This window comes from Rhinoderma darwinii, chromosome 7 (genome assembly GCF_050947455.1).
Source record: "Rhinoderma darwinii isolate aRhiDar2 chromosome 7, aRhiDar2.hap1, whole genome shotgun sequence".
Lineage (NCBI taxonomy): Eukaryota > Metazoa > Chordata > Amphibia > Anura > Rhinodermatidae > Rhinoderma > Rhinoderma darwinii.
Genome location: NC_134693.1, coordinates 35,284,829 through 35,305,962, shown reverse-complemented (window position 1 = coordinate 35,305,962; position 21,134 = coordinate 35,284,829).

The following is a 21,134-nucleotide window of genomic DNA, read 5'->3' as shown; positions in this document are numbered from 1 at the left end:
CAGCAAATCTTTTCTACGAAATGATTTCCCGCAACAATAAAGCTTTCTCTAGGATCCATGCATGAAGGAGCAATGTCAAATGTGTATTCTTTTATTTTCAAGTTGGTGTAAGTATAATTAAAATAGAACCTTTGAAGATAAAAACGGTTCTCCATGTTAAAGATTTAGGGGGATCTTTTTAATAAATTATCTTAATTCGCATTAATGACCCACCAGGGGCCAGCATAAAAAAAAACAAAAAAAAAACTGTAATTCCAAAAAATTGGTGTATGTACAGAAATCTCTAAGGTGGCCGATAACTAGACATCGAAGGCTAATTAAACTCTAGTGTGGAAAAAGCAGCTCTAAATTTGATTTACTATACTTGCATCATGGTGCCTGCAAGTTGGAATAAACATAACCACTGACCCAAGAATTCCCCAATCTCACTGTGAAGCAAGAAGGAAATAATGCAAGCTGAAACTTGGCGCTGGCTTCTGCAAAACTGAACACTTGTCAGTATTGCTGTGGGATAGCTCTCAGAATTTGCATTTTTGTGTTAAAAATAAAATATTAATGCATAAAAATTAAAATATTTTATCAAATTAATATTGCATTAACATTAATATTTAAAAAATCTGTGCCAGATACTCAAAGCAAGCACCTTTTGGGATTTAGTATATGAATCCAATTATACAAATCAGTAATGAAATGAAAACTAAACTATTGCCACTAATGAATAAAAAAAAAGTACTATTTATATTTTATTTGCATAGTGTAAAATGATATGACCTTATACACATACACATCTGTTTATTTGCAGTAGATATATTTATATATAGTACATACAGTATAGTACATCGCACAGCTCTTCATAGCAAATTATTTTTATATACAACCCCATCTTCCGGAAAGCTTAAAATTAAATTGATGTACCCTAACATACCAAGTAGTCCAAAACCAACCTTAGTTAGGGGTAGAATCGAGTGGCGTAACTACCGCTATAGCAGCTGCAGCGGCTGCTACGGGGCCCGCGGCATGAGGGGGCCCGTGTCGCCCACCGGCACGGCCCCCACCATGGCCGGAGGCTCCGCTAGCTGCCACTATGGCTTCTACAGTGCGACGCCACTGAACACTACGGCAGAGCAGGGAGGTATCTCCCCGCTCTGCCATTAAACGGGTTGTTCCTACATAAGACATGTATCCCCTATCCACAGGATAGGGGATACATGTGTGATCGCTGGCAGTAATAAGGAGAACGGGGGACCGAAAGTCCCCTGAAGTTCTCCATCACAAACTTCCGTGGTCTGTGTCGGCAGCTCCGTAGAAATGAATGGAGCGCCGGTCGCGCTTGTGCGCATGCGTGACCAGCGCTCCTTTCATTTTTATTGAGCTGCGCAGACTCCGGAAGTCAGAGGTTAGTCATGGAGAACATTGGGGGGACTTTCGGTCCCCCGTTCTCCTTATCAGTGCCAGCGATCACACATGTATCTCCTATCCTGTGGATAGGGGATACATGTCTTTTGTAGAACACACTATAGGTCGGATTTTTTGGGGGGGTTGGGGCTGCATGGCGTTACCTACAAGGGGGGCTGTATAGCGTTACCTACAGGGGGGTCTGTATGGCGTTACCTACAGGGGGGCTGTATAGCGTTACCTACAGGGGGGCTGTATGGCGATACCTACAGGGGGGCTGTATAGAGTTACCTACAGGGGGGGCTGTATGGCATTACCTACAGGGGGGGCTGTATGGCGTTATCTACAGGGGGGCTGTATGGCGTTATCTACAGGGGAGGCTGTATGGCGTTATCTACAGGGGTGGCTGTATGGCGTTATCTACAGGGGTGGCTGTATGGCGTTACCTACAGGGGGGCTGTATGACACTATCTACAGGGGGGCTGTATGGCATTATCTACAGGGGGCGGTATGGCGCTATCTACAGGGGGCGGTATGGCGCTATCTACAGGGGGGCTGTATGGCGTTATCTACAGGGTGGGCTGTATGGTGTTATCTACAGGGGGGCTGTATGGCTCTATTTACAAAGCGGTCTGTATGGCGTTATCTACAGGGTGGACTGTATGGCGTTATCTACAGAGGGGACTGTATGGTGTTATCTACAGGGGTCTGTATGGCGTTATCTACTGGGGGCTGTATGGCGTTATCTACATGGGTCTGTATGGCGTTATCTACAGAGGGGGCTGTATGGCGTTATGTACAGGGGGGCTGTATGGCATTATCTACAGGGTGGGCTGTATGGCGTTATCTACAGGGGGCTGTATGGCTCTATTTACAAAGGGGTCTGTATGGCGTTATCTACAGGGTGGGCTGTATGGCGTTATCTACAGAGGGGGCTGTATGATGTTATCTACAGAGGGGGCTGTATGGCGTTATCTACAGCGGGGGCTGTATGAGGTTATCTACAGAGGGGGCTGTATGGCGTTATCTACAGGGGGGGCTGTATGATGTTATCTACAGAGGGGACTGTATGGCGTTATCCACAGGGGGTCTGTGTGATGTTATCTACAAGGGGGGCTGTATGGCGTTATCTACAGGGGGGCTGTATGGCGTTATCTACAGGGGTCTGTAAAAAAGGCACTATCTACAAGGGGGGGTTGTGTGACACCCAGGGGAGGGGGGGCCCCAGTCAAAAGTTTGCTAAGGGGCCTAGTCTTTCCTAGTTACGCCCCTGGTAGAATCTCTGATCGTCTAAGGCTCTGTTCACATTTCTCTTTCTTTCTGTTGGCGTTCCAGTGTTTTTGAGACAAGACACCTGACAGACTCCATTATAAGTAGGGATTCGTTTGGATCTATTTGAAAATGGATAGACCATGCCAGTGATAAATCTACCAAAGTGATTGTACCAAAGTGGTTGTCTCAAGACAACCTCTTTTTAGAAAGAAGCTGGCGCTGTGATCAGCTGAGCACCATAAGTTCGGCTTCTTTAACCCCTAGTGATCAGTTGTTATTGCCAGGGGAAGCTAGCCACTGCAGGGGAAATCATGTAATGCATGTACAGGTCAGGCCTGCCAGTGCAGCTCATAGAGGGAGTACAAAATGCAGGACTCCCCCAATATTGGCCATAAAAATTAGCACAGATCAACGAGACAGCTAGTTGATCAGCACTCATTTGCTTCTTTTACAAGGAGCTATGTATGGGGACCAGCGATCATTACTACAATCGCTCATTCCCATGTATTTCCATCAAGAAGGCAGCACATCTCCCTGTTTACACAGGGAGATGTGCTGCTGACGTTAATATTTTGTGCTGCAAAAGCGAAACGATCAGACAAGGAACGAGCATTTGCTTGTTCATTGGCTGATTGTTACCCTGTTTACACAGGGCAATGCTCGGGAATGAGTTTTCATATGAAGGGCTTTAATAAAAAGACCTTTAATCTATATATAGCTGCGGGCAGGTTTTATTGGCCTGAACAAGAGCTTTATGCATCTGTAAACAGATAAGGACCCCCTTGTGGTGGCAGCAGACCACTCAACGTTTTAACAGGTGACCAGTGAATCGTTGCCCTGTAGAGTACAAACCCCTTATTGAGAAGGTCCTCTCATGCTGGAGGCATAGTGGTGGTCTTGAATTAGGAGTGTCGGGTGATAGGAAAATACATAGGGTATAAAGCAATAAAAACTGGCTTTGGTTATGGACAGATAACATTTCATGGCAAATGAAGTGTTGTCTAGTACTGAAGCCATACTTCCTTCCATCCTTCTGCTACTTGGTAACCTACCAAATGTATATCAGCAAGAAGTAGAAGACAGATGGAAGGGATTATGATTGCAGCATCAGACTACGCTGTCTTTTTTGTAGTCTGTTACTATAGAGACATATAGGTCTGTATATGAGCTGTAGATACAAAACTGTACAATATTTTTAATTAAGATTATTTGTAAAGTTGGTTCATTTTTCATCTTCAATGCGTTGAAGCAATACGAAAATATTGGTTGCAAAGGTGATCATAGCCCAGTGCTATTTATGAAGACTGTTAGGGAATGGACCCAGATGAGACAGTTTCAGAATACAATGTGATTGGAATATGCAGATTTAAAATTGCCAAGCAAAACACAAAGCGAATGAGTTTAGGTAGATTCTGATGGACTGTTGCTTTAATTTGAATGCATAATTACAGTAGTTAGCTAAACCCATTAAGAAGAGCCACTTTCCAAAGACCACTGAGCACAGGTGCAAGTAACAATGCGCATGAAACAAATCATCACATTCAAAATTGCTTCCTGACAATTGACACTTCCCTGGAACATCCATCATTCTAAAAGGATTTCTAAAAATGTCCCCATATTATTCCCAGAACAGTATTTAGAGGGCTGGAATGTAAATAGTGTCATATTTAAGACAGTCATTTACACTTTGTTCATCAAAGCCCTTTTAAAGATCAACAACTATGTTAATTTATGTCAATATTTTAATTTGCTTTTTCATTTTGTTTCATCACTTACCCCAGTATGTATATTACTACATTAATTATTGCTCAGTGCCATACTGATTGCTGTTTGAAGCTGAAGATCATTTTATATATATTCATAAAGCAGAAGTGCATATCTGACACCAGTGCCCATTCATACCCCGTGGAAAGCAGCATCCATCACACATATTGATGGGTTCCTTTGGACTTTATGGCCACTTACAGTACATTTGTTCTTAATCAGTGACTGATCTGCATCCCGAAGTGACTTTTATTTCTGCATATAAAGTGCTTAACCCAGACAATTCTGAATTCTAATATAGACCTGCAAAACCATTAGCAATGTGATACTACTTTTCTGTTCTTTTTTTTCCCATACATACCAGCCAGAGAAGAAGCCTGCTTTACATATGGTACACAATAACTACAAGCCAATGGGTCTAAAAGCATGGCCGCTTACCTATTATCTAGTACCAATTGTATCAGGAGTGAAGGATTATCAGGCAGACAAGCGTTCATAGACCCTTGTTGCCGATAATTGCCCTGTGTAAACAGGGCAGCGATCAGCAGATGAATGAGCAAATACTCGTTCATCTGCTGATCGTATCCTATTGAAAAAGTAAAATATTATCGTTGTCGGCAGCACATCTCCCTGTGTAAACATGACATGATAATAATGTATGGGGAATAGCGATCAGAGTAACGACCGCTCATCCCCATACATAGCTCCTTGTGACAGGAGCAAGCGATCGCTGATCAACGAGCTGTCTCGTTGATCGGCCTTCGCTGCACCGGCCAAACTCGTCCGGTGTAATAGAGCCTTGAGTCTGCATGGGTTGTCCTTTACCACATTATTTATTGTGTAGTACATTAATTCTTTATTTTAGTATAGTATTTGTCCAGGAACATACACAGAGATTATAAAGCATCAAATTAGAGGCGATCCCATTTTTGAACTCCACTAAATGTACTATTTTTTGTTATTCTCTTAATCACCATTATTTCATAATACATTTTATTAGGAGTTGGAGCTGTATTTTTCATAAAGTCCCCACCTTTTCTTTACATAGCCGTAGAGTTCAAGGGCTTATCCGGGGACCATAAAACTAACACAAAAAAGCCACAAATATGTGTTACTAGCTTTACACATTGCTAAATTGACTTTGCCTGCAAGAAATCATATTTTTTTCATATCTCACCGCGCTCCGTTGTAACGATGTTGCTGCTCTGAACCTTCCGTGTTTTGGGCAGAACTTGCAGTTTTCCTTCAGCTCCTGAAAGCATGCCCACCCGCTGCGCTGCACATGTCCACTTTTGCAGCTGTTATTGCTCCTGGCGATGCATGAACAATGCGCATGCGCCGGAAAACAAAACAGCATTGTGGGAGAAGGGGGATGGCAAACTTTGTCAACATCCTCACAGTGCCAGTCCCCTTGCAGTCACGTGCTTTGATGATACATGGGAGGAGAGAGAGCTTTCTCGATCATGTGGGTTGGTGTCGGCGCATCATCAAAACAGAAAGAAGTATTGAAATTTCGGGACCATGTCACTAATTTTTATACTTCAAATCACCGCAGAACAAGGACATGAAGTATATTAGTAGTTCACCTTATTTTAGGTTAGTTTATTGTTGCAATATCATTTAATGTACTGGATAACCCCTTTAAAGGGATTCTGTCACCAGAAATTGCCCTATAAAGGCAACTGCACAGTAAGATAGTGTAGCCTCACTTGAATATAATGCTGTTTTCCTTTTTCAAATGCGTGTCTCCGTTGCAGAAGTATAAGTTTATTTGTAATATGCAAATTAGCATTTTGGAGCAATGAGGGCGTCACCGTTGCTTTAACCCCTTAGTGACCACCAATACGCCTTTTTACGTCGGTCACTAATGGGCTTTAGGCTAGGTTGACGCCTTTTCACGTCAGCCTAGTCTAAGTCCTGCACGGGTCTCCCGTGCAGGCAGGAGCTGGGGCTCTGCTGTCTGATGACAGCTGAGCTCCTGCTCCAACGCCCGCGATCGAAGTTTACTTCGATCGCGGCCGTTTAACCTATTAAATGCCGCCGTCAATAGCGACCGCGGCATTTAACTTTGTTTACAGAGGGAGTGCGCTCCCTCTGTCACCCATCGGCGGCCCGCGAATGCAATCGCGGGTCTCCGATGGGGTGTCATGGCAGCCGGGGGCCTGATAAAAGCCCCCAGGTCTGCCCTGGACATATGCCTGTTAGGACGCGCCGGAGGCACGTCCTAACAGATTGCCTGTCAGATTTACACTGACAGGCAATAATGCTCTGGTATACGAAGTATACCAGAGCATTATAGCAGCGATCGGAACATCGCACAGTAAAGTCCCCTAGTGGGACTAATAAAATAAGTCATCAAAGTGAAATAAAGATTATTAATAAAAAGTACAGTAAAAAAAAACAAAAAAACATTTTTTTCCATAAAAAGTGGTTTTATTTAGTAAAAGTGTAAAAAAAAAAAAAGTACACATATGTGGTATCGCCGCGACCGTAATGACTCCATTAATAAAGTTAATATGTAATTTAAACCGCAAAGTGAACACCGTAAAAAAAAAAAACCCAAAAAACCATGGCGAAATTGCAATTTTTTTCCATTGCCCCCCAAAAAAGTCATAATAAAAATGAATCAATAAGTCCCATGCACCCCAAAACAGTACCATTCAAAACTACGTCTTGTCCCGCAGAAAACAAGCCCAAAAAATCACTACATTGATGGAAAAATAAAAAAATTACAGTTCTTGGAAAGCGACGATGCAAAAACAAATAATTTTAGTTCAAAAGTGTTTTTATTGTGCAAAAGTCGTAAAACATTAAAAAAAACTCTACATATGTGGTATCGCCGTAATCGTACCGACCCATAGAATAAAGGTAACATGTTATTTACGTCGCATAGTGAACGGCGTCAATTTAAAAACGCATAGAACAATGGCGGAATTTCAGTTTTTTTTTATAATCCCCCCCAAAAAGGTTAATAAAAGTTAATATAAAAATTATATGTACCCAAAAATGGTGCTATTAAAAAGCACAACTAATCCCGCAAAAAACAAGTCCTCATACAGCTATGTAGACGAAAAAATAAAAAAGTTATAGCTCTTTGAATGCGACTATAGAAAAACGAATAAAATAGCTTGGTCATTAGGGCCTAAAATGGGCTGGTCACTAAGGGGTTAAACAGCTCTACATTCTCTCCAGAATCCATCCCTCCCTCCCTTCCTTCTCTGATTGACAGGGCCACTGAAGTTTTACGAGTCGAACCGGCTCTACTGCGCATGCGCCGATTACGTCACACTAATCCGTGCGCTGTGTGACGTAATTGGTGCATGCACAATAGGGGTGAATCGACCCCGGGCTGAGCACTGAGATCCCACCGATCGCTAAAATAAAGTTGAAGAAGTGCTTGTGTGAGAGCTGAGCTGTTTCGCTTCTGATCTGGTTTTCTCAGAAAGTTGAGCAATTGGTGTACGGGCTCATAGATTTTCTATTTAAAGGTTTTTGAAAGTTTAGTTACCCTTTAATGTGTCAGATTAATATCACAGAAAGTTGATTCTACTATAAGAGTAGAGGATTACATAGCAACATGTAACTTTTCAATGGCAGAATTATGGGGGGATGTGGGGTGGAGTATGTTAAAACCTCCTAAATATTCTTGGCTGTTACATGCAGTTATTGTAAACTGTTCTCACTTGCATGTGGACTTCTTTTCACTTTCCTACATGGTCATTTCACTGCTTGCTGTCCACTCTAAACACAATTTTATTTTTTAAAGGAGTTTTCCACCTTTTTTAAAATCATTTGCAAACATAATTTAAATATGTCTTAAACTGAAATAGTAATACACTTACCTATCCAAAGATCTAGATGTCTTCAAATACTGGGTAGTGTCACGTGACTCCCCAACCATCGGAACTTAGAACTTCCGATGAAGTGCCGACTGGTCGTCTATCTTCTTTACTTCCGGTTGGGCTCCTCTACCTGTCTTTTCCACGAACGGCGCGTGATCACTTACGTCGCAGTAGAGGGCAGTTTATATTGACGAAGCAGTATACTAGCGCATGCGCAGTACAATAAATCTGTATTTGAATCACAAATGCGCTGTTAACTGCTAATACAGACAAACTGTGAATGCCGGGAGCAGCAGGACCCCCAAGAGCGATTGAAGAAAGACACAGAGGTAAATAAACCTCAAAATGTAAACATAAGCGTTACAATTAAAAAAAAATTTTTTTCTTCTTATGGATGTTATATGGATCCCATTTGAGTAGCCACCATGTAATGCTGCATTTTCCCTGCATTGACCACTGCAGACAGAAATGTCTGGCCAGAAAAGGTGGTTAGAGAAGCTGGACCTACGCCAATCAACAGATTGGCATGTCAATTTCCATTTAAAAAGGGGTTGTCTTCACGACTAAAAACCCTCTAAGGCCCCATGTACACGACCGTAAAATCACCCGTAATAACAGTCCGTAATTATGGGCCCCTTTCATTTCTATGGCCGATGGACACCTTCCCGTATACTTACGGGAAGGTGTCCGTGCCGTAGAAACTTTACGAAAAAAATAGGACATGTCCGATTTTTTATTTTACTTTTTTTATTTTACGGTCGTGTGCATGGTGCCTAAGGATTTGGCTCTCAACAAGCTTACTTGTTGTTTCCAGTGACAACCAGTAGAATTGTGAATGCAACTCCGGACTTTAATGCATGCGGTTATTTAGGGTCAGTACGATGCGTAATTCAATGTATTTATAAAGTTACTCAACTATTTTTGCAGATTTATATATAAATGGTAAAATGGTGGTTAAAGATGATGAGTTTTATAACACAAAAACGCTTTTAAAATCTTAAAAAGCTATTATTGCAGTGTTTTCAGTCCACATTAGAATACAATAGGGCAAAGAATCTGATTAGATAAAGCCATTGTTTAGAATCAGAAAATTCACAGTTCAATAAACAACTTGTCACAATTACTCGATGAGAGTGGAATTTCTTGTCAGGGCAAATACTTAGCACGTAGGTAACAGAATAAATTGGTCTCTTAGGTAAATAAATTGGGCAGTATTGTGAAATGTTTCATCTGGAGTATGGCCAATATCAATCCCAGAAGATTTCATGTATTTTTAGGAATACTAGCTTGGTCAGATATTAAAATTAAAATTGGCTAATTTACACCTCACATCATAAAACCAATTCAAAATAAAAGAAATAAATGTTCAATTTTTTGGAAAACAAAATGTTGTAATACTTATACACTAACTGACAATGATTGTAGTAATGCCATTACCATCACATGACAGATGTATTTTTGTAAGGTACCCTAAGCCTAAGCCAATGCACAGTGACCTCGGTGCTAGCAACTGCCACATTCAATTGTATCTGCATCCTCAGTACGCGTATACAATTGAATACTATAGGCTGCAGGCCACGATAGGCTTGCAGCCTATAAATGCTGGGACAGGTCACTGCGCAGGCCAGCATGATGGCGTCACTGCATCCCACTGGCCAATGCCAGGGTCCCGTCTGTAGGCCGTGGAGCGCTCCATCCGTCGCGGGAACGGGGCTAGGTAAGTAGAATTTTTTTTATTTTTTTTTGGGGCTGTGTGGCACTTTCTAAAATGGGGGCTGTGTGGCACTATCTAAAAGGGGAGGAGGGCTCTGTGACACTTTCTAAAATGGGGGACTGTGTGGTGTTATGTACAAGGGGGCTGTGTTGCACTATCTACAAAGGGGGCTATGTGGCACTATATAGGGGAGGGCTGTGTGGAACTATCTAGTAGGGGAGCTGTATGACACTACCTACGAGGGGGCTGTGTGTCACTATCTCAAAGGGGGGCTGTGTGGCACTATCTACAAGGGGAGGGCTGTGTGGCACTGTGTACAAGGGGGGGCTGTGTGGCACTATTTTCATAGGGGGGCTGTGTGGCACTATCTACAAGGGGAGGGCTGTGTGGCACTATGTACAAGGGGGGCTGTGTGGCACTATCTCCATAGGGGGGCTGTGTGGCACTATCTACTAGGGGAGCTGTATGGAACTATCTACAAGGCAAGCTGTGTGGCACTATCTACAAAGGGGGAGCTGTGTGGCACTATCTACAGGGGGAGTGTTGTGTGGCACTATTTAAAAGGGAGGAGTGTGACACTATCTACAAGGAGGACAATGTGGCACTATCATCAAGAAAGGGGGCTGTGTGGCACTATCTACAAGGAGGGCTGTGTGGCACTATCTACAAGGGGGATGGCTGTATGATCCTATCTACTAGGGGTGTGTGACACAATCTACAAGAACAGGGGGGGTATGGCACTATCTATAAGACGAGGGGATGTGTGGCACTATCTACAAGGGAGTAGTGTGAGACTATCTACAAGGAGGACAGTGTGGCACTTTCTAAAATGGGCGGATGTGTGGTGTTATGTACAAGGAAGCTGTGTGGCACTATCTACAAAGGGGGCTATGTGGCACTATATAGGGGAGGGCTGTGTGAAACTATCTAGTAGGGGAGCTGTATGGCACTATCTACGAGGGGGCTGTGTGGCACTATCTCAAAGGGGGGCTGTGTGGCACTATATACAAGGGGGAGGGCTGTGTGGCACTATGTACAAGGGGGCTGTGTGGCACTATCTACTGGGGGAGCAGTATGGAACTATCTACAAGGGGGGCTGTGTGGCACTATCTACAGGGGGAGTGCTGTGTGGCATTATCTATAAGGGAGGAGTGTGACACTATCCACAAGGAGGACAGTGTGGCACTATCTTCAAGAAGGGGGGCTGTGTGGCACTATCTACAAGGCGGAGGGCTTTGTGGCATTTTCTAAAATGGGGGATGTGTGGTGTTATGTACAAAGGGGCTGTGTGCCACTATCTACAAAGGGGCCTATGTAGCACTATGTAGGGGAGGGCTGTGTGGAACTATCTAGTAGGGGAGCTGTATGACACTATCTACGAGGGGGGCTGTTTGGCACTATCTCAAAGGGGGCTGTGTGGCACTATCTACAAGGGGAGGGCTGTGTGGCACTATGTACAAGGGGGGCTGTGTGGCACTATCTCCATAGGGGGGCTGTGTGGCACTATCTACTGGGGGAGCTGTATGGAACTATTTACAAGGGGGGCGGTGTGGCTCTATCTACAGGGGGAGTGCTGTGTGGCACTATCTACAAGGGAGGAGTGTGACTATCTACAAGGAGGACAATGTGGCACTATCTTCAAGAAGGGGGCTGTGTGGCACTATCTACAAGGGGGCTGTGTGGCACTATCTAAAGGGGGAGGGTTGTGTGGCACTATCTACAAGGGGGACGGCTGCATGTTCCTATCTACTAGGGGTGTGTGTGGCACAATCTACAAGAATGGGGGGGTGGCACAATCTATAAGATGAGGGGATGTGTGGCACTATCTACAAGGGAGTAGTGTGGCACTATCTACAAGAGGGGGGCTGTATGTGGCACTATTTACAATGGAGGCTGTGTGTGGCACTATTAACAAGGGAGGGCTGTGTGTGGCGCTATCTACAGGGGGATGTGTGTGGTGCTATCTACAGGGGCATGTGTGTGGCGCTATCTAGAGGGGACTGTGTGGCGCTATCTAGTGGGGGCTGTGTGTGGCGATCTCTACAGTGGGCTGTGTGGCACAATCTTCAGGGAGCTGTATGTGGTGCTATCTACAGGGGGCTGTGAGTGGCACTATCTACAGGGGACGCTGTGGCACTATCTAGAGGAGACGCTGTGGCGCTACCTACAGGGGATGCTGTTGCCCTATCTACAGTGCGTGGGCTGTGTGGCGCTATCTACTGGGGGGCTGTGTGGCACTATCTACAAGGGGGGGTCTGTGTGGCACTATCTAAAAGGGGGAGGGTGGTGTGGCACTATGTACAAGGGGAGGGCTTTGTGCATTATCTACAAGGGTTGAGGACTGTGTGGCACTATCTACTAGGAGTGTGTGCGGCACTATACAAGTACGGGTGGGTGGCACTATCTATAAGACGGGGCTGTGTGGCACTCTCTACAAGAGGAGGTTATGTGGCACTATCTACAAGGGGGGCTGTGTGTGGCAATATCTACATGGGAGGGCTGTGTGTGGCGTTATCTACACGGGGATATGAGTGGCGCTATCTACAGGAGGCTGTGTGTGTGGTGCTATCTACAGGGGCCTGTGTGTGGCGCTATCTACAGGGGGCTGTATATGGCGCTATCTGCAGGGGCTGTGTGTGTCACTGTCTAGACGGGACGCTGTGTCGCTTTCTAGAGGGGACGCTGTGGCACTATCTACAGGGGATGCTGTGGCGCTATCTACAGGGGACACGGTTACTGACGGGGAACTTTTATTTTGTTGAGCACTAAGGGATCATTATTACCATCTGGGGCACTGTGGATTACGAGTTTGTCTAGAGGATGGGGTATAGGTGTGGAGGATGCTGAAAAAGCAAGAAATTAACATGTCTGTGTGTGTAATTCTGTGTGTCAAAGTCGTGGCTGGAATAAGTCGTCACAATGCTCTGGGTCAGATGGAGAAAAAAAGGGAAAGTGAACGACTCTAATCAGAGAAAACATCACCGGTGATTCACTGGATATAAATGTGCTGTAATCATTTATATCGCCTGCAGAGCTCCTGTGTAGAACTGGCATCTAGTACTATATGGTCACTATATGGTGGTAATATTGGTCTTTGTATAGTGTTTTTTGTTCAGTAACAGTATGGGGGTATTATTCAGTCACTATGTGGTTATAGTGTGGCAGTATTCATTGGACCTTATATTGTGTTATTATTGGTAATATTGGTTTTATAATAGTGAGTTGTGTTCAGTAACCGCATGCAGGTAATATTTAACTTGGTATAGTGGTATGATTTTATAACTGTATATGTATATACATAATTTTTTTTTAAAAAGTGGGGGACATATGCTTTGGAGCTTGCAACACTCCTGGACGCGCTAGAAATCAGCGATGTAGTTCTCTGCACACCGCCTTCTGAATTGACTGCATTATTGATACAGTAATTCAGCATTTGGGGCTCCACTTTTAACTTTTCCCAGGGCTGCACTTTGTCTAAAACTGGCCCTGTACACACGTATAAGTATTATAAAACATAGGTCTGCCTTTTGAGCATTCATTGAAACAGCAAAAAGCAATAAAAGTTAATAAAGTTAAAAGGTAATCGGCGATTTGGTGGGATTGGCCAATAACATGTATGGGGGCCTCCTTATCCCCTGATGGCAGATGTCAGGGGACAGAAAGATCAGGCAGGTTGGATTTCAACATTCCCAATGCCTTGGTCTTGCGTGGATAAGCCATTGCTAGACCAATGTAACAGCATCTTATACCCTGCTTTCCACGAAAATAAACATGCATGTTTATGGTGGTGTCCTGTGAAATAGCTATTGCATTTGTATGGCGAGCTTACATACCTGGTAAATATGGGATGTTGAACCAGTCAGGTATTAAAGTTAAACTTGTTAACTTTGACAATAGAACTAAAGTGAGATACCTTTTAGATTTATTAAACAAATATAAAGAGCCTAAAGAATCTGTACTCAGATCCGGATTTGTCACTACCATGAAGGCCTCTCACTTTCTCAGAAGTCACAGTAGTCGGTTTGCCATGGCACTTCCCCAGTCTGTTTCAGTATCCTATTGGGAGGAAGTACCCAACCACCGCATAAAGGGCAAAGAGCAAAACTTGTCATCAGGGCTGATTGTCCATTCACCATGGTGACCATTCACCAGGTTTTATTCTGTCCTGCAATAGATACAACAGATACAATAGCTATCTAGTTCTGTAGGATAATAAAAATTCTTTCACATAGAGAAAAAAAAAAATTTACATTTAAATAAATTTATAAACCAGTTCAAGATATTGTGATCTTATCAAGTCCAGGGCAATATATGACATTCACTTTTCTACTTCATGTCTCACCTGTATTTGTTCTGACCTTATGAACTAACAAGAAAACAACCGGTTTAGGTCAAACTAGGTGAGTGGCGAGCATTACCAGCTGTAACATCTATATCCTCATCCTTTAACGTGTCAGTTACAAGCGCTCAAAAATAATTTTACAATTCATGTTGCAGAGTATAACAATTATACATTATCAGAACTGAATTCAATACCAATGAAAACAATTATTATTTCTTGACAAATATGTCAATAAAGGTTGTAATACAAAGCATGCTACATTACTACAATACCATATATTTCCAATATAATTGACATTAGTCTATTGTGATACAGCTTCAGTTTATTCTTGTAAATGGCAAACCTTTGTGTTATGTAAATTTTCCTTGCAACCCCTCCTCTCCGAAAATCTGCACAATCTCCACTCAAATGGCCAGCTCTAAATATGCAGCTATATAAATCATGCTTTTAAAAACAAAACAGAAAGCTATTCTTGTAGACTATTACTCTATAATCAGCCTTAAAGGGGTTGTCCACTACCGGACAACTGATGACCTATCCCTTGGATAGGTCATCAGTATATTATCGGTGCAGGTCAGACACCCGGACCCCGCACCGTTAAGCCGCTCCAGCTGCCTCCGGGCACCAGACCTACATGCCGGACGCAGTTGGCTTCGGCCACGGAATAGCGGCCGAGCTGCAATACTGCAGATCTGCTCCTATTCAAGTGAATAGGAGCACAGCAGCAGTTCTGCAGCACGGCCGCTATGCAATGTACAGAGCCAACTACTTCCGGCTCTGTACATCGCATAATGTGCAGTAACATCTGGTGCCCGCAGGCCACCGGAGCAGCTGATCAGTGCAGGGTCCAGGTGTCGGACCCGCACAGGTTATATACTGATGACCTATCTGGACCTATTTCTGTGGGAATATTTGCCTGTTCCTCCAGAAGAGTATTTGTGAGGTCAGACACTGATGTTGGACGGGAGGGTCTGGCTTGCAATCTGCGTTCTAGTTCATCCCAAAGATGTTTGATTGGGTTGAGTTCAAGGCTCTGTGCGGGCTAGTCAAGTTCTTCCACATCAAACTCACCCAACCAGGTCTTTATGGACCTTGCTATGTGCACTGGGGCACAGTCATGTTGGAACAGAAAAGTGCCCTCCCCAAACTGTTCCCACAAATTTGGAAGCATAAAATTGTCCAAAATGTCTTGGTATGCTAAAGCATTAAGATTTCCCTTCACTGGAACTAAGAAGCCTAGGCCAACCCCTGAAAAACAACCCCATAGCATCATCCCTCCTCCATCAAACTTTACAACTGACACAATGCAGTCAGGCAGGTAACGTTCTCCTGGCATTTGCCAAAATAAGGCATCTATAAGACTGCCAGATAGAGAAGCATGATTCATCACTTCACATAACACGTTTCCACTACTCCAGAGCCTAGTGGTGGCGTGCTTTACACCACCCCATCCGACACTTGGCATTGTGCTTGGTGTTGTAAAGCTTGCATGCTGTTGCTCGACCATGGAAACCCATGCCATGAAGCTCCCAGGGCACCGTTTTTGTGCTGATGTTAATGCCAGAGGAGGTTTGATCTCTGCAGTTATTGAGTCAGCAGAGCGTTGATTTTTGATATATAAGCTTCACATAAAATGTAATCACATACATGATGCAAAATTAATGGTATTGGACAAATATAGATTTAAGGATTTAATGGGAAGCCCAGGTTCCAGTTTCTTCCCCACTAAATGTTGCATCTAAAGAAAGATGTGTGCAGTGTTTTCTTTTCATCAGCACCGCATTTCTGATTGCAGCACTAGTGTTTATTCAATAGAAATCATGTTATTTTGTCTTTTCTCAGTTCCCGGTGTCATTATATCTCTCCACAGGATTCAGCACCAAATTGGATAAATAATTGCGCAGGACCCTGTTATACTCGCTCAACTCTACTGAACATCTTGTTATATTTCACAAAAACCTGCTATCCATTCCTATCATTCTCCAAGCAACTTACTTCCAGTGCTCAGATTTAACTCTCTATTCATCAGACATAATGCACATTGAAATATGAATGAGTATACCAGCTGTGGTGGATGCAGATAGCACAACAATGTTCATTTTCACAAATACACCATTGTACCTACCAACAACAGCTCACGCTGCACCCGGCTTTCTCTTCTAAAGAGAGAGTTAAAAGAAAATAATAATTTGCGGTCTCGTTTATACATAAAACAACAAAGACGTAAAACCGCTCGTGGTTAAAATTGTAAATGCCAAATTCAAAAGTATAAGAACAGTTCTGCTCGGAATCCATTTTGCATGCAGTGTTAGATTAATTCAAACTTGTAATTTTTTTTTACCTGAGAACAAGCCTCCTATCACTAAAAAAAGTGGAAAATGACAACCCATTAGGGCCAAGTTTTGTCATGCCTAGCAGTAATGTGCAGCAGATGTTGTTATAAGGCAGAGTTCACACGGGGCGGATACGCTGCGTATCCACCTTGTGCGCCGCAGGGAATTCCGGGCAAAAAAACGCACCAAACTGTGGTGCATTTTTTTGCCCGGAATGTCCGCTGCGGAAAACTGCAGCACTTAGCCAGATTGCTAGTAGGCCGGCCTCCTGGGGTGACGTTTCATCCCAGGAGACCGCTGCAGCCTATGATTGGCTGCAGCGGGCACATGGGATGAAACATCATCCCAGGAGGACAGGCTGGAGGAAGGAACACAGGCTTCTGGGTAAGTAAGAGGGTTTTTTTTTCTGAGTTGCGTTTTTTTGCCGCGACATTGCTTCGAACCCGCCGCAAAAAATGCAACAACTGCAATTTGTTGCGGGACTTACCTCCTCATTGAATTTAATGGGGAAATAAGAAGATTTTACTCAAATACAATTGACTTGCTGCGGAATAAAATTCCGCACTGCAGGTCAATTTCTGAGCATTTTTTCCGCTCAGTATTTGGATGAGATTTGTTTCTTCTCATCCATCTTTCTGCTACTATATTTGCTGTCGATTTTCCGCAACTAATTCCGTTGTGGAAAAACCGCAGTATTTACGCAACATGTGAACTGACCCTAACTGCGGCACACAGGTAATTCACACTTCTAGGAACACCTGCTAAACAGGTTTTTGTGGGAAAACATAATATTACGTAAAGGCCATGGTATATTACATGCTTCTACTGGATCGGTTTTAAGCTAATACTGATAATTTTTTGCCTGGTGAATCACTTTTAAAGAAACACCTAAATGATTTTAGAAATCATCCTGACATTTCTGCTTCCTGATGAGGAAAGTGATATGAATTTTCTTATCCCAAAGTCAAAATAAGGTGCTACAAGGTGTTTTTAGATGTAATGTCCATCTATGTATTCACTGGTCAGACCTTCAAGACTATATCTGGTCATACTCCTAAGACAATGCCCATAGAAGTGCACATATTGGTTGCCTCATAGTGAAGGACACCCCACTTACCTGTTCCGTACTCCCGTGCTTCTTTCTCTTATAAGCACCTTATCAGGACTGTTCCTGTGTGATAATTGGTCCATGTGGCTTGAGAACGGTATTACTTATTGCTCTTGCTGCAAAACTGCTGACCCCCACAGTCAGGGCCGGAACTGCCAGAGGTAAAGTGATTAACCTCTTCACATAGTTGGTATCCTGAAAGCTCTTTTCACAGCACCGAATTTGTGCCATGATTAATTTCAGCAGCCTTGGTCTGGGATCTGCAGCCATGATTTATGTTTTGTGTGCTTCCGTATAGGTATAGAATAAGGCTCTGTTCACACTTGCATTAGTTCTTTTTTTGCCAGGTTTCTGTTTCTTTTTAAAGGTCAGAAAAGCACTATTCTATCCCGTAAAAAAAAAAAACGGCTAGCTGATGGAGACCTGAAGGAACCATTAGACATTAACAGGAGTGAAATAAAAAGAATAATAACTGATCAAGACTGATCATGAAGGATTATGGCGGATCGGTAAAACGGATCATAAGTTATCATGACGAATTTTAACGGATTTTTAATACCTGTCATGTACAGTATCCTGTAAAAATGGAGAACATGATGCCAGTGGGAACAGAGTCGAAGACTCAAGTTGTATGAGAGAAAAACGCACAGAATTCCAAAATGTGCATTCCCTAGCCCTTGATCGTGTCACCCTGGTTACCTCTTGTATGCAAGCGCATCTGATATACTTTAACAGGATGTACGATTTATGTGTCATGCTATTTCTGCCATTAAAGAGACTCTGTCACCAGATTTTGCAACCCCTATCTGCTATTGCAGCAGATAGGCGCTGCAATGTAGATTACAGTAACGTTTTTATTTTTTTAAAAACGAGCATTTTTGGCCAAGTTATGGCCATTTTTGTATTTATGCAAATGAGGCTTGCAAAAGTACAACTGGGCGTGTTGAAAAGTAAAAGTCCAACTAGGCGTGTATTATGTGCGTACATCGGGGCGTGTTTACTACTTTTACTAGCTGGGCGTTGTGTATAGAAGTATCATCCACTTCTCTTCAGAACGCCCAGCTTTTGGCAGTGCAGACACAGCCGTGTTCTCGAGAGATCACGCTGTGACGTCACTTCCCCAGGTCCTGCATCGTGTCAGACGAGCGAGGACACCTCGGCACCAGAGGCTACAGATGATTCTGCAGCAGCATCGGCGTTTGCAGGTAAATCGATGTAGCTACTTACCTGCAAACGCTGATGCTGCTGCAGAATCAACTGTAGCCTCTGGTGCCGATGTGGCCGACACGATGCAGGACCTGTGAGTGACGTCACAGATCTGTACTGCCAGAAGCTTGGCGTTCTGAAGAGAAGTGGATGATACTTCTCATCAGAACGCCCAGCTAGTAAAAGTAGTAAACACACCCCGATGTACGCACATAATACACGCCCACTTGGACTTTTACTTTTCAACACGCTCAGTTGTACTTTTGCAAGCCTCATTTGCATAAATACAAAAATGGCCATAACTTGGCCAAAAATGCTCGTTTTTTAAAAATAAAAACGTTACTGTAATCTACATTGCAGCGCCTATCTGCTGCAATAGCAGATAGGGGTTGCAAAATCTGGTGACAGAACCTCTTTAAGATCCAATACCATTACTCCACAAGAATAATTATATGGTGAAGATGAAAAATAGGGATTCCATTGTCAGCCGGGTTTTCTTACTGTAGATGTCGAAAAAGCTTGAAAATACTCTTTTCTGTTTATCCATTTAAAAAGACTTTGTGGATTTATAGTATGGTGACCAATAGGCTGCAATGATGTCTAACACAGCTCTTTCATTGCAAATGTGTACAGATATTCCTGTGTTCCTAAAGTGAACGTCCACTTTTGGTTATCATATATGACCTGGAAATATTAGACAGAAATTCTTCCTTTGTTCATAAGTTCCTTCAGCAGGGTAAAGATTTAGGTAGGGGTATAAGTACTAGGGTAGCAGGTGTAGTAACTACTATGGGGCAGCAGTTAAGGAGGGTCAGCAATGGACCTAGAGGAGACCAGGTGAGAAAGAAGAAGCAGAAGAAAAAGGTGTGTGGACCATTGAGAGATTTAGGGAAGAAAGAATAAAATGCGATGAACCAAGTGCCAATAGACTAATTCACAGAAATGGCCTTCATATTTCTTAGACTCACCTCCTGCTGGTGGTGGGCATGACCAAATATTACTTCATTTCAAATTTTTGCTATGGATCCCCATGATTACGTTTATCAAAAAATTGCAACAATTTTGTAATTCCCCATATACCAGTGCAGAAACTATTAAGGGGTATTTTTTTTAATTACCCCTAAATATTTATGCAGGGATGCTCACTGTATCTCTGCATATACTCATTTTACAGGCAAATAAGCATTATTTCAATGTATTCAAAAAACATCAATTTGTCTCATTTATAGTCACAAGAAACTGCCTTATATTGTTCCGGTCTTATTTTACTGAATTTGGTAGTGGACCTCTTTCTTTGTTTCCTACAATTTTTGCAGTCAAATTCATACCTTTCTACAAAAAAAAAATCTTAAATATTCTTTTTTGAAAAGTGAAAATAGATATTTTATTAAAATCTAAAAACACACCAAATCATTTTCAATGAAAAAGCTCAGCTACTGAATTACTATAATACCACAGTCTACTATTTTTTTTGCGCTTATTCTCTATAAGAAAGATATATCCACTTAATATATATTCCTAGAACAGCTCAGAGCAGAAAAAATCAGAGCAAATTCTATTTAGATTGTGTACTTTTTCACCCTCCACTACAGATGCCACATAGGAAATTCAGTTATCTGTTGCTCAAAAAATCTATATCCTTGTGTCTTCCTAATGGTGTCGTTGCTTTCCTCTCTCTAACAATCTATTTTTAATATCCTCCTGGCACAAGACAAAATTTTAAGAAATAGTTTTATTGATATTGTACCAGTGAAAATTAAATTTATTTGTGTTTTCCTAAAAATACAATAATTGGAAAATAGATACTGGATTATTATTTTATTGTTTTGCTTATTTTAAGCATTATTTTATATTACATTGGAAGGAAGGAGGTGCTTTCCTTTGTTTTTTTTCTTTATGGTGAAAACCATCCACTTTGTCGTGAGTTTTATAGTTGCTTGCCCCCTTATAAAAGTCAATTAATAGCTTAGGACTCCCACCAGTCACAACACAGTCCCAATAAAATTATTGGGTTACATGTCAACATTAGCGTATAGATTTTTTCAAATACAGAGAAGGGCTTGTGCCCTCTTATTCTAGCAATTGCAAGGGTCTACAATTGGTAGAATGTTCCTGGATTCTACCAATGAAAACTCTGTGACATGATAGAGATTGTCAA